We start from the raw sequence: 11,539 nt of genomic DNA, 5'->3' as shown, positions 1-11,539 counted from the left end.
CTTTTTAATATTTTCTGCAAAATTAATTTGATGATTTATAATACTATTTAGTTGGGAATTATGTTCGCTATGGAGTTGATGTGTAAAAGTACCTTCAAAATTACAACGAAATTTATTTTTATCTATATTAAGACGATGGTTATGATTGCTGAGTTCTAAATCTAAATATTCTACTCTTTTCATACACAAAATTAAATCCTACTTTAAAATTATTAAAAACTACTATAATATGAAATATATAACTGAATCGTCCAAAAATAAAAACAACTCTATTTCCGTAAGCAAAATACATAGACTAACTTAAACTGTTCTAAAACCGAACACTGCTCTGATACCATTTTTTTTTTTTTTTTTTTTGGTGAGTTAGTGGTTTACCCCTATTTTGAAGTTGGGCTGAGAATTATTTGATTAATTCTACAGTTATGCTAATAAATCCCCAAGCTGTTGTATGGCTAGCTGTAAGGCTTCTTGTTTTATAGTTATCTGTTTATTTATTTGTGTGATTTTCAAACTATAATATACTAGAGATCTATCGAAGGCTAATGATAACATAAATTGATATCTTAATTTTTGATCTTCTAATTCTTGTATAAGCTCAATATTGGATCTGATTTTGATTCTAAGTTTTTCTTCTAAAAGCATAAAGGTTTGATTTTAAAATTCTTATATGAAAAATATTTTCTTGATATTTCTACTTAGGTTGCTCTCTTGATATTCTAAATTCTTTTTCTTATTTGGTAAAACTATTTTTAAGCAATGTTTGCTTTCATTACATGTACTCCCACCTTGAAGCTAAGTCTTGTTTAACATAGTATATTTTTATTTTCTATTCCACACCTTTCCCTTTCTGCCTACAATTTACCCTTAATGCCAAACCACGACTCACACGGATTCTTCAACTAAGGTCACTTAGTAATGAAATAAAAGACAATAGATACTATGAAAGTTCAAAGCATGCAATATTAATGAACAAGCAAGCATTCCATAAACTTAGTTTTTCCAAAAAGAAAATAAATTTTAGAACAGAAGAGTTATCCTTTTGAAATATCTAATGAAAAGAGAGACTACTCACACTGCATATTAATATGTGGTATACTTACAAAGATTATGTTACAGACTTTGAGATTCTGAAAGACTTGAACACTTAGAAATTTTAGAAGTTGTAGAAATTTTTGCAAGGCAGAGTGGAGAGAATTTTCATTGCTTTTTCCGTTGGCATGAATGCCAATTTATACAATACAATAGAAGGAAAAAACAAAAACCCAAGACCTAGACTTAATGCCTATCTCAAACTTACGGCCAAACTTTTCACAAAAGTCTAAAGACCTAGTCAAGCCTAGTCATAGGCTTTTTCAAAATTTTCTACATAGAATGGCATATAATAAATGCAAGGACGTTGTGCACAATTATATGCATATTTTTGACAAACTTCCGACTACTCTAAACACAGATAAAAACAAATAAAGGGTTCAGATAATGATGCCGGTTATTGCTTTGGGCTCCATCGCACATCATTCAATCCTCCCATCTTGATAAAATTTTGACACCATAATTTGTTACAAAACACGTGTAAGGATTCTCACAGCTTTTTTTTAATGGAGTAGGGTAGGGGTCATCTACTCTATTAAAGTAGTGAGTGAAGGAGAAGCCTTACTACTGACAGACGCAAATAATTACAGACATAAATAATTATAGTAGTTGTTGTCATTTTTTGGCGTGAATTTTTCTGATCGTTGAAGAGAGGCCTTATCTTCTACAGATTTTTTCTTTTTCTTCTGAGTATCTTGATGCCAATAATTGATGTGGACATATAGATACTTGGATGATGGAGTGAATCTTCAAGGCTAATCTTTCGTGGATATAAAAAAGATACAAAAATTCAAAGAGTCAAAAAGGTCTAAATCCTATGAAAGAAGCATGGACTTTGTGACTATAATACTTCTAAGATCTTTAAAGAGTCTAATTATGGAGTGCATAGTTTTTTTTTTTTTTCCACCCATACATTCTATCTGAAAGATCCTCAAGATCTGCTGCTAAGAGTTGATCGTAAAAATCATCCCCATTATCTAGTTCATTCTCCCATTGGTTACCTTCTTCTTCCATTATTGGTGAATCATGAGAGACACTATGCTGATAGTTGGGGTACTGGCTTTCATTTACAAATGTTTCTTTGCTGAAGGAAAAACCTGGAATGGCTAAATTGCAGTATATCTTTTGATTTTTATCTTCGCAGATGAGATTACCATAGCTTCCATTATATGCTAATAAAGGATTAATAGCAAATTTCCTCAATTTATTGAGCAGATCTCTGAGGGAAAATTTTCTGCATGGCCAGGGTCTTTGATTGAAAAGTCCTAAGTATCCTGGAAATGTCGAAGTTTCTCTAAGATACATGTTATGCTTAGCTGGAATGCACCTTATTCCTTTCCATTCTGGTAGCTTGCTATCAATTAATACTTTTACAAATAGATGATGCTCTTCCATTACACAAAGTACTGAATGAACAAGTTTATTTCCAAAATTATTTGTCTGCTCTAGATCTGAAAAAATTATTCTAGAAACAAAGCCGTAATCTAACAATTGTGCGGCTGTTAGATGACGAGTTTTGCCTCTAATCTCTATCTCCAGTGGCTTGAAAGTTGCTAGATTTATTTGGCAAAGGCAAATGCTGAAATCTAGATTACACTGGCATCTTTCAAAATATTCTGGCCTATCTATACATCTTTCTTCTTGTAAACAGGGTTGTTCTTCATCCTCGTAAAGATAAGTCCATTGATATGCCATACCAGGGCACTAAACTCCTACTATGGAGAGGTCTTGAAGAAACTGCTGTATAGTGACTAGCTCACTATTTCTACTATCTTCGGCTAAGGTATATATATAGGGTTTAAGGTCTTTTATTTCTCGACTTTTCTCACAAAAAGATTGAATGATAGAATGCCTGAAGAAATACATTCTAGCGCTCAATTGTTCAAATTCCTCACTGGTGAGTTGTCTGATTTCTATGTTTGGAAAGAGAGTAGGTGTTTTTTCTGGAGTTAGTTTTTTGAGCTTGCTGGTTAGGGTTTGAATGGTTGCTCTTAATTGTTTTTCCCTGTCTCATAGTTGGTCTAGCTCTCCACTGACCTTTTTGCCTTTATCCATAATTTTCTTGAAATTTCTAGTAAGGCCTTCACAATGTCTGCACATTTGGAGACGATTTTGAGAATCTGGCGAAGGATTAGTACTATTACTTCCTGTTATCTGGCTAACTGGAACTTCACTAGTAGTAACAATAGTTGACTGGATCTTGCTCAATGTGTCCAGATAGTCTTTAGCTATTTGGCAAATAAAGTAACTGGTTCCTTTCTGTTTGCGGGCATAGTGTAGACGCGCCCGCATGGGCCTCACTACAGTTCGGACTCGATTTGTGTCACGGTTCTAAATCTTGAACCAAAGAGTCCAAATCCGGCAAATCGTTTTGAGAAAACAGATTTTTAGAAAAGAAGTGCCAAACATGGACTGCTTTGCCAGATACAGAGTCGCCACCTAAATATTTTTATAGGGGAATTTAGGAAACCCTGACTCGGTGCCAAAGGCCACGTGTCCGTCATCACCAAAGTTGCCTCGGCTCGGGAACTTGGGTACGATTGGGGAAGGTCAGCTATGAGCACCCCCTCTCGCCCGATCCGAAGATCGGCCTCTACTAACCGTGATATCCAATTTTGAAAACGTTATGTGTTCTTATCCCGATTATTAGCCTACAATTACTATGTTATGCGCACAGCACACAAGTATAGACCAAATCGCCTAAATTGGAACAAAACATTGCATGTTCGTTTTGAAGATGGTTTGCTACTCGCAAGTAGACTAAAATGCAGGTTTTGCCACCCTCGAGTGGGCTTTTAGAAAAGATGGTTTTGCCACTATCTAGTGGGCTTAAAACTCACAGTTTTAATGCATTATTCCAATTTCAGTAATTCAACCTCCATCCACAGGCATTCAAGCGGTTATATCACATAAGCAGCTAGCCTCATGGTAATCATGCTGTTATGGCAACACTCACACGCATGCGGTATGCTAAAGCAAAAGGACTTACAAAGTACTCCAAGCCAAAACAGAAACTAGTTAGTAATCATATGCATGATCCTAGTTCATGTTAAGATGGCTAATGTAACACATGCGGAATGTCACTAGAGTAGGCTCGGCTAGTCTATAAATGACATGTGAAAATGCACAAGTAGCATGTATTCAAGTTAGATTTGAAATACTTATGCAGTTAGTATGATGCGCCGAGCCTGGTGCATGCAATACTGATGAATGATGCACGCATGCATAGCATAAGGTATGCTAAACTAAACATATCCTAATACTAACCATCAAAAGCAGGTAAGTAAAAGGGAGAAAGAAGTGGGGGTTGGAAGACATGCACACACGCACCCACACTTATTACAAATTCACCCTCGCTCGGAGGGATCAAAAGAATAATACAAATTAATTAACCTACAAGCTAATTTAAATATTACAAATCACCTAATTAATTAAAAAATTAACTAATCTAGGGAAAACAGATAAACCACCTCGGGAAGAGAGCCTAATGCAATGCATGCTCGGTCCTGCTCAGAATTACACTGCCATACACAAGCTGCCTCTGTTTTCCCTACTCTGCCTATTTGAAGACTGCCAAAGTCTCAGGATTGCTTCCCCGGACATTGGGAGACACCACCGGCTGAGTATAATGACCACCGGCAGTAGTGTGTAATCATCGGCTGTTGATGAAGCTATCGGCTCAGGAAGGATTGCCGGTCGGCACTGAACACTGCTGGTCGGCAGAAAGTTCCTGCAGAATCTGCAATTGACAGCAACAGAGGGCAAGGCAGAGCATGGCAATGCAATCCAAGCAATGTATGCACCAATCACACCCCTTATCATGTTTATGACTCAAAGGGCCATGATCCTTGGTTCTTGGACCATCAATCGCGCATTTCAATGCATGATGGGCCAAGAGACCAAGTTATGCATTTTTTATACGGAATGCAATGCATATGAACAAACCAATGGGGCTCAACCTCTATCACAAGCATTTCAAGAGGCCAAGCATGAATGCAAATGGAATACAACCTAGGCATGTGAGCTAAGTGTGAAACATGATCATGCAAACAACAAAACCATGTGCAATGGGCCATGAACTAAACAAGTAAGCATGCAAGGCATATAACATCAATGTTAATGACACACATGCAACAACATGAAAGGCATAACACATGTAAATATGCAAAGTGACTTAACACAAGAAGCATGCCAAATGCAATGACACTTAAGCATGCAACATGTTAATAGGCTAAGTACCTAAAAATACAAACATGTATAGCATGCAACAACATGCCAAAGGGATGGTCTTAAACTAATTTGGACAGCTCTCTACTAGGTCCAAAACAGTGGCCAAATGCTATGGAAATGAGGCCGAATGTTCATACAAACATGCATGCACACATGGTCCAACACTTAAGCACAAAGCAGCAACTTTTAAACACATTTAAAAGAGACTATTATGGACAAATGGAAAGCACCTTAAACTCTGAAAAATACATGAGGGATGATGCCAAGTCAACCTATCAATGCAAGCAAGGCATGCAATTATGTTCAAAACTCAAGGCAAGCCAAGGGGCTTAAACCATGGCTATATGAAACAAGTCCCAAAGGGCTGAGGGGACTCAAAACAGTCCCAATGTAGGTCGAGAGAAGGCCCAAAACACACTTAGATGGCATCTAAATGGCCTACACAAGGAAGCATACACAAAGGTCGAAACATGGGGCATGAAACACCAACCTTTTAAAGCATTAAAGAGGCATCAAATGCAAGCATACAAGCATAGAGAAAGGACTGAAATATCATAGCTAATAGTGCCAAACCACTGAAATGATGCAAATAGAGCATGGCAGAGGAGCCAACACTCAAAGCATACAAGCTATATTGCATGGTAGCTGTACAAAGCAAGTCATGGATGACCCGAACAACCAAAATCAGACCTAAAGCACACTAAAACATGCATAGAAGCTTCACAAAGCTAAGCCAAAATAAGTAATCATAGTGGTCTAAATGCTAGATGCATGTTAAGGCAATTTCATGGCATTACAAGATAAGTATGCAAAGCAAGCATGGTGTGTCTAAACCAAGTAAAAACAGTGCTATATCATGGAAAAATAGGCACAAATAACATTTAAGACATGGCCAACATGAACTTAAAAATGGTGCTCACTCATGAGGCTAAAATGGCACTTTTTGAAGACAACAAGGAGAGGGGATGACCCTCTCCTTCCTAGGACCTTAAACCACCATCCTCACCACTGAAATCCCTCAAGATTTCAGTGGTGAGGAGGCCCAAACAAGGTGGTCCCGAAACTCACCAAAAATAGCACAAAATGGGGCCAAACAAGGCCTAAGAGGGGGTAAACGACCCCAAACACAAAAGTGACCTTAATGAAGTATCTTAAACACAAAAAAAATAGAAATTTTTTATGTTATACACAAAGCTCAAATCAGCAAGCAAGATAGGCTAAAAGGGTGTGCAAAAACGGGGAATAAAGAGGGAAAATGGGTTACCTTTGTAGCCAAAAGGGGACAGCAGCCTCTAGACCCAAAAATGCAACCCTCAACCTCTGAAAACAAGACCCAAGGACCTCCAAGTGATGATTGAAGTGTTGTGCTAGGAGGTGTAGTTCAAATGGCCAAGAACTAGACCCTTTTGGACCCTCTAACCCATCCAAATGTAGAGAGAGAGGGAGATATAGAGAGGGAGTGATATATATGTGATATATATCAGATTTTTCTAACCCCTAAAATGGAAGGAGAGGCTCTCCTTATATAGAGAAACCAATGGGGCAAAGCTTCTCTTAGAAGCTTTGACCAAAAAGGCCAAGCTTCTCTTAGAAGCTTGGAGCAAAAGGGCCAAGCTTCTTGGAGAAGCTAGGCAAAGGGGTCAAGAGGTTCAAGCTTCTTGGAGAAGCTAAAAAAAAAAGGGTTCAAGCTTCTTGGAGAAGCTAAAAAAAGGGTCAAGCTTCTTGGAGAAGCTAAAAAAGGGTCAAAAAGTTCAAGCTTCTTGGAGAAGCTAAAAAAGGGTTAAGCTTCTTGGAGAAGCTAAAAAGGTTCAAACTTCCTCAAGAAGCTAAAAAAAGGTTCAAAAGGGTCAAGCTTCTTGGAGAAGCTAAAAAGGTTCAAGCTTCTTCAAGAAGTTAAAAAAAGGTTCAAAAGGGTCAAGCTTCTTGGAGAAGCTAAAAAAGGGTCAAGCTTCTTGGAGAAGCTAAAAAGGTTCAAGCTTCCTCAAGAAGCTAAAAAAGGGTTCAAAAGGGTCAAGCTCCCTCAAGAAAAGGTCTCGGCCAGGAAAAGTGGCCGATTGATCAGAAACAGTGGCCAGCCGACCAAACACAATGCCGACCGACCATCAATAGTGCCGACCGGCCATCACCAATGGCCGGTGGCCTCAAGCCATGGCCGGTGAGGTGTGGGGATGGCCTACAAGCTACTTCCCACCCTTAGAAGCAAAACAACAAGTGTTTGGTGCAAAACCAGACACAAAATAGTCGAGTCGAGAGATCCTGAGGCAGGACGCGTAGCCGAGACCTCCGGGAACTCAAGACAAACACGAACAAGGATGATCATCGAGTGTTCAAACGATGACGTCCAAGTCTTAAGGACGGTCAAAAATGGGGTGTCTACACATAGGTACTGGCTGACTCGAAATCATAAAATCCTTTAAACTGAGGTACGAGAAATTTTTTAACTAAAGGTTCAACTTCTACCCAGTCATGGTAAATTTTAGGCTTGGATCCTTTAGCTATTGCATAGAAAGAAAAGCTCTCAGACAAAGGTTTATTCTAGATTTTAAAAAAATATATATTGAGAGAGTTTAAGGCTGACAAACGTTAGCTGGGTGATTGAGATTGTTCAAAAGGCTATCTAAAAGACACTATTGAACTGGGTCTAGCTCAATTCCTGTTAATGGTTTGAATTTGTCTCTTCCTTCATAAATGGGAAGAGCAAATCCCCCAAAGTTCATTATTTTGCTGTTTTCCATTATTTGCACAAAAATTAAATTGGTTATTTTCTTTTTCTAAATAAATTTTCTTATTTAGCCAATCTGTTAATTTATTATCACTCCCTTTAATATGTTCAAATTCTACTTTATATCTTTGTCCTACTATGCAATCTAAAAATTTTGCCCATCTTCTACTACTAAGTTTACGCTCATTAAGTTTATTATGAAATCTACCTATAGCCTCGTAGTCTGTTCTAATTGTAAAGGGTTTGTGTAAAAATAATCTAAATTTGTTTATTGCATATACTATTCATAAGCCCTGTTTGGTAGGGCTTATTTCTAACTTATTTCAGCTTTTAACTTAATTTAAGCTATTTTGATGTGTTTGGTTCAGCTTAATAATACAGCTTATAGCTTTTTGTAAGTAAAAAATCAACTTATTCTTTGAGTGGGGGAGGAGAAGCTTAATTTATAAGTCAAAAATCAGTTTATGTTCACAACTATAAGGTATAAGCTGTTAGGCTATAAGTTATAATCACTTTTCCACAGCTTTACCAAACAGGCCCATAATATTTCAAAATCTAAATTGGTCATAATTGTGTCTTTTTCCCTAAATTTGCCAGAACTATATCTACAAATACGCTTTTTATTTTTACTATCATACTTTCTAGGTTTAGCTAATAATATTGCTCGCCATCCTAATTGGCTTGCATCTGTTTCTACGACTATATATTCTGATTCTAAGAGAAGTTGTAGGTCTGGTAAATTTCTACAAATGTCTTTAATTTTTCTTACTAAAGCTATATCTTGTTAGTTAAAATATTTTTGTCCTGTGAGTGTGGTCTTGCTATATAGAGGTCCTATTATTTTACTAAGGTTAGGAATATACATTCGTGCATAATTTAAAATCCCTAAAAATGAGGTTTATTTAATACCATTTTTCTCTTACTAATTATTATTCTATTCTTTATAAATTTTTCTAATACTATATATAAATGATCTATGTGACTATTTTTATCTGGGCTAAATACTAATTTGTCATCTATATATACGAGTATAAAACTATATTTATTAAATATACCATCCATTTTATGCTGAAATATGGAAGGTGCATTTTTTAGTCCAAAAGGCATGACTAACCATTCATAATGTCCTTGTGGGAAACTGTAGACACCTCATTTTTGACCGTCTTCAAGACTTGGATGTCATTGTTGGTGCACATGATGATTGTGATTGTTTGTGCTCTTTTTGGTGCCCGAAGTCCTCGGCAGAATGCCCTGTCTTTGAGCCTTCAAACCCCCATCCATTCTGTGCCCTGTTTTGAACCAACATCTTCTAGCCTGCAACCCTTGGTGGCTGCCGGCCACCAATTGAGGCTGCCGGCCACCCAAGTGGCTTGCTAGCCATCACTGGTGGACGGCCGGCCACATTAGTGGCCTGCCATCCATTGATGACTTTTTTTGTAGATGTTTTCTTAACAACTGTTCTAGCTGTTGGCACAATTAGCTTGATCACCATACACGTGTATGGACTGATATAACTCAGCCGAAATCTTGTTTTTCAATAAATATGGGACCTTCTCCCCCATTGAAGAGGGTTGGAAATTTTGGAATAAAATTCTTTCTCTCTCTCTACATTTCTCTTTCTCTCTTGAACTTTTGTGCATACAAGTGTAGATACACTTAAAGTTTGCCTATCAACCCTTGATCAAACTTGACCACCTTTTAGCTAAGGTCTTAGAAGCCTTCTTGGAGCTTTAGAAGGTGTTTTTGAATTGACTTTGTGCCTAGAATTGTTGCTTGCTTCAAGAGGTATAGCACTGTCATTTTACACTTGTTTTACATGTTTGTTTTTCCATCTTATTCAACTATTTTGGGCCTGATTTTGAACTATAAAAAACTCTATTTTTATGGCCTAAAGATGGTGGTTTGAGGCCATTTTCAGTTAGGGGGTGTTCCACCCTTCTTGCTTCTTTGCTTGTAAGGTTTTTGTGCCTTTGTTCATCACTTTCAAACCAATTTTTTTGGACCTTTTAACCACTGAATTTTAGAGTTTTTCAGTGGTAAAAAACTCATTTTGAAGTCCAAATTTGGAGGGGTTGGCCTCCCCTCCTTGTGTCTTGTTTGCATGCCTAGTTAGCTTCACATGTTAGCATATTTTTCTAGCTTAACTTAACTTAAATCCAGCATGTTTTTGCCTCTAAAATAACCTACCTTAGCTCTGTTTTGGGCTGTTTGGGTCGATTGAGTCTTGTTTTGCATGGTTATAGTGTAATAGTCCTCACAAGTTGGTGTTTTAGGGTCTTAGACACCTCTTGTTTGAGTTGATGGCAACTTTTAGTGTTGTTTTCCATTCCATTTCAGCACTATAAACTCTATAACCTCCCTCTTTGCTTCACTCTTTCATTTGCTTTTGAGGGTCATTTCAAGTTTGGGATCCTTTAAGCTTGAGATTGAGGTTATGCCTAATGGTTTAATCCCCTTTGAGGGTTCATTATCAATGGCACGATCTCTCTCTTGCCTTACATTATCCCTTGGTTGACACTTCTTTCATCTTAGAGGATGCTCACCAAAGGACAAATTAATAAAAGGATGATTCGGTAACTAAAATGTGTAAACAAAATTGGCAAGTAAAAGTGGCAAGATAAGCATTCTTTGTGTTGCATTCCATGTGTTCAAATTGGACGTTAATTTGAACACAAGGAAAATGGGACATTTCATACTCAAAAGTGATGAAATGCGCCACTTTCCTTGGTCTCCATTGCCCTTGATCATACATGAAAGGGTGATGGCACTTGAGTCTTGTTTTGCACTCATTAAACTTGTACAATTTGGTCCCTTAGCCATCATGCATGGAAATTGCTTGATTGATGGTTTGAGGACCAAAATGTATAACTCTTTTGAGCTTGTGTTGATGATAAGGGGTGATACATGGTACAAACAACTTGTGAGAGTACTTCTTCTTTGCCCTATTTGCTCTCTGTTGCAGTAAGAAAATGAGCACCACCAGTGGCCGGCCGGCTACTACCACTGGCCGGCAGGCCACCACTGTTGGACAGCATCCCTTGTTGGTGGCCGATTGGCCACCACTTTTGGCTTGCCGGTCACCAATGAAAATTTGGCAGAAAGCTTGTCAAGTAGAGCATAGTTGATTTGGAGAAGGAGGACCAGTGCATAGAGTGTGTAACAGAGGCAATTGGAAGCAAAGCAGCGGGCATTCTTTGGGTGGAAACCGAGCATGCATTGGGCATCCCTTGCCTCTTGGGACTATTTGTTTAAATTGATTTGTTAGTTAGTTGTAGCTAAATAATTAATGTTGTAATCATTTAAGTAGAGCAGTTGATTAATTCATATTGTAATTAATTAGCTTAGTTGCTTTGTAATTAATTAGTTAAGTATTTAGCTAGTTAGTTTACTTTGTAATATTTAATTAGCTTAGATAGTTAATTATTTAATTGTTTTAACTAATTAGCTTAGAATAGTTAGTTAATTCATTTCAAGTGTTGTAATAATTAGTCAAGTAGT

This window comes from Camellia sinensis, chromosome 4 (genome assembly GCF_055761805.1).
Source record: "Camellia sinensis isolate YWXY chromosome 4, ASM5576180v1, whole genome shotgun sequence".
Taxonomy (NCBI): domain Eukaryota; kingdom Viridiplantae; phylum Streptophyta; class Magnoliopsida; order Ericales; family Theaceae; genus Camellia; species Camellia sinensis.
The sequence above is the reverse complement of the archived record's forward strand: the minus strand, read 5'-3'. Positions refer to the sequence as shown.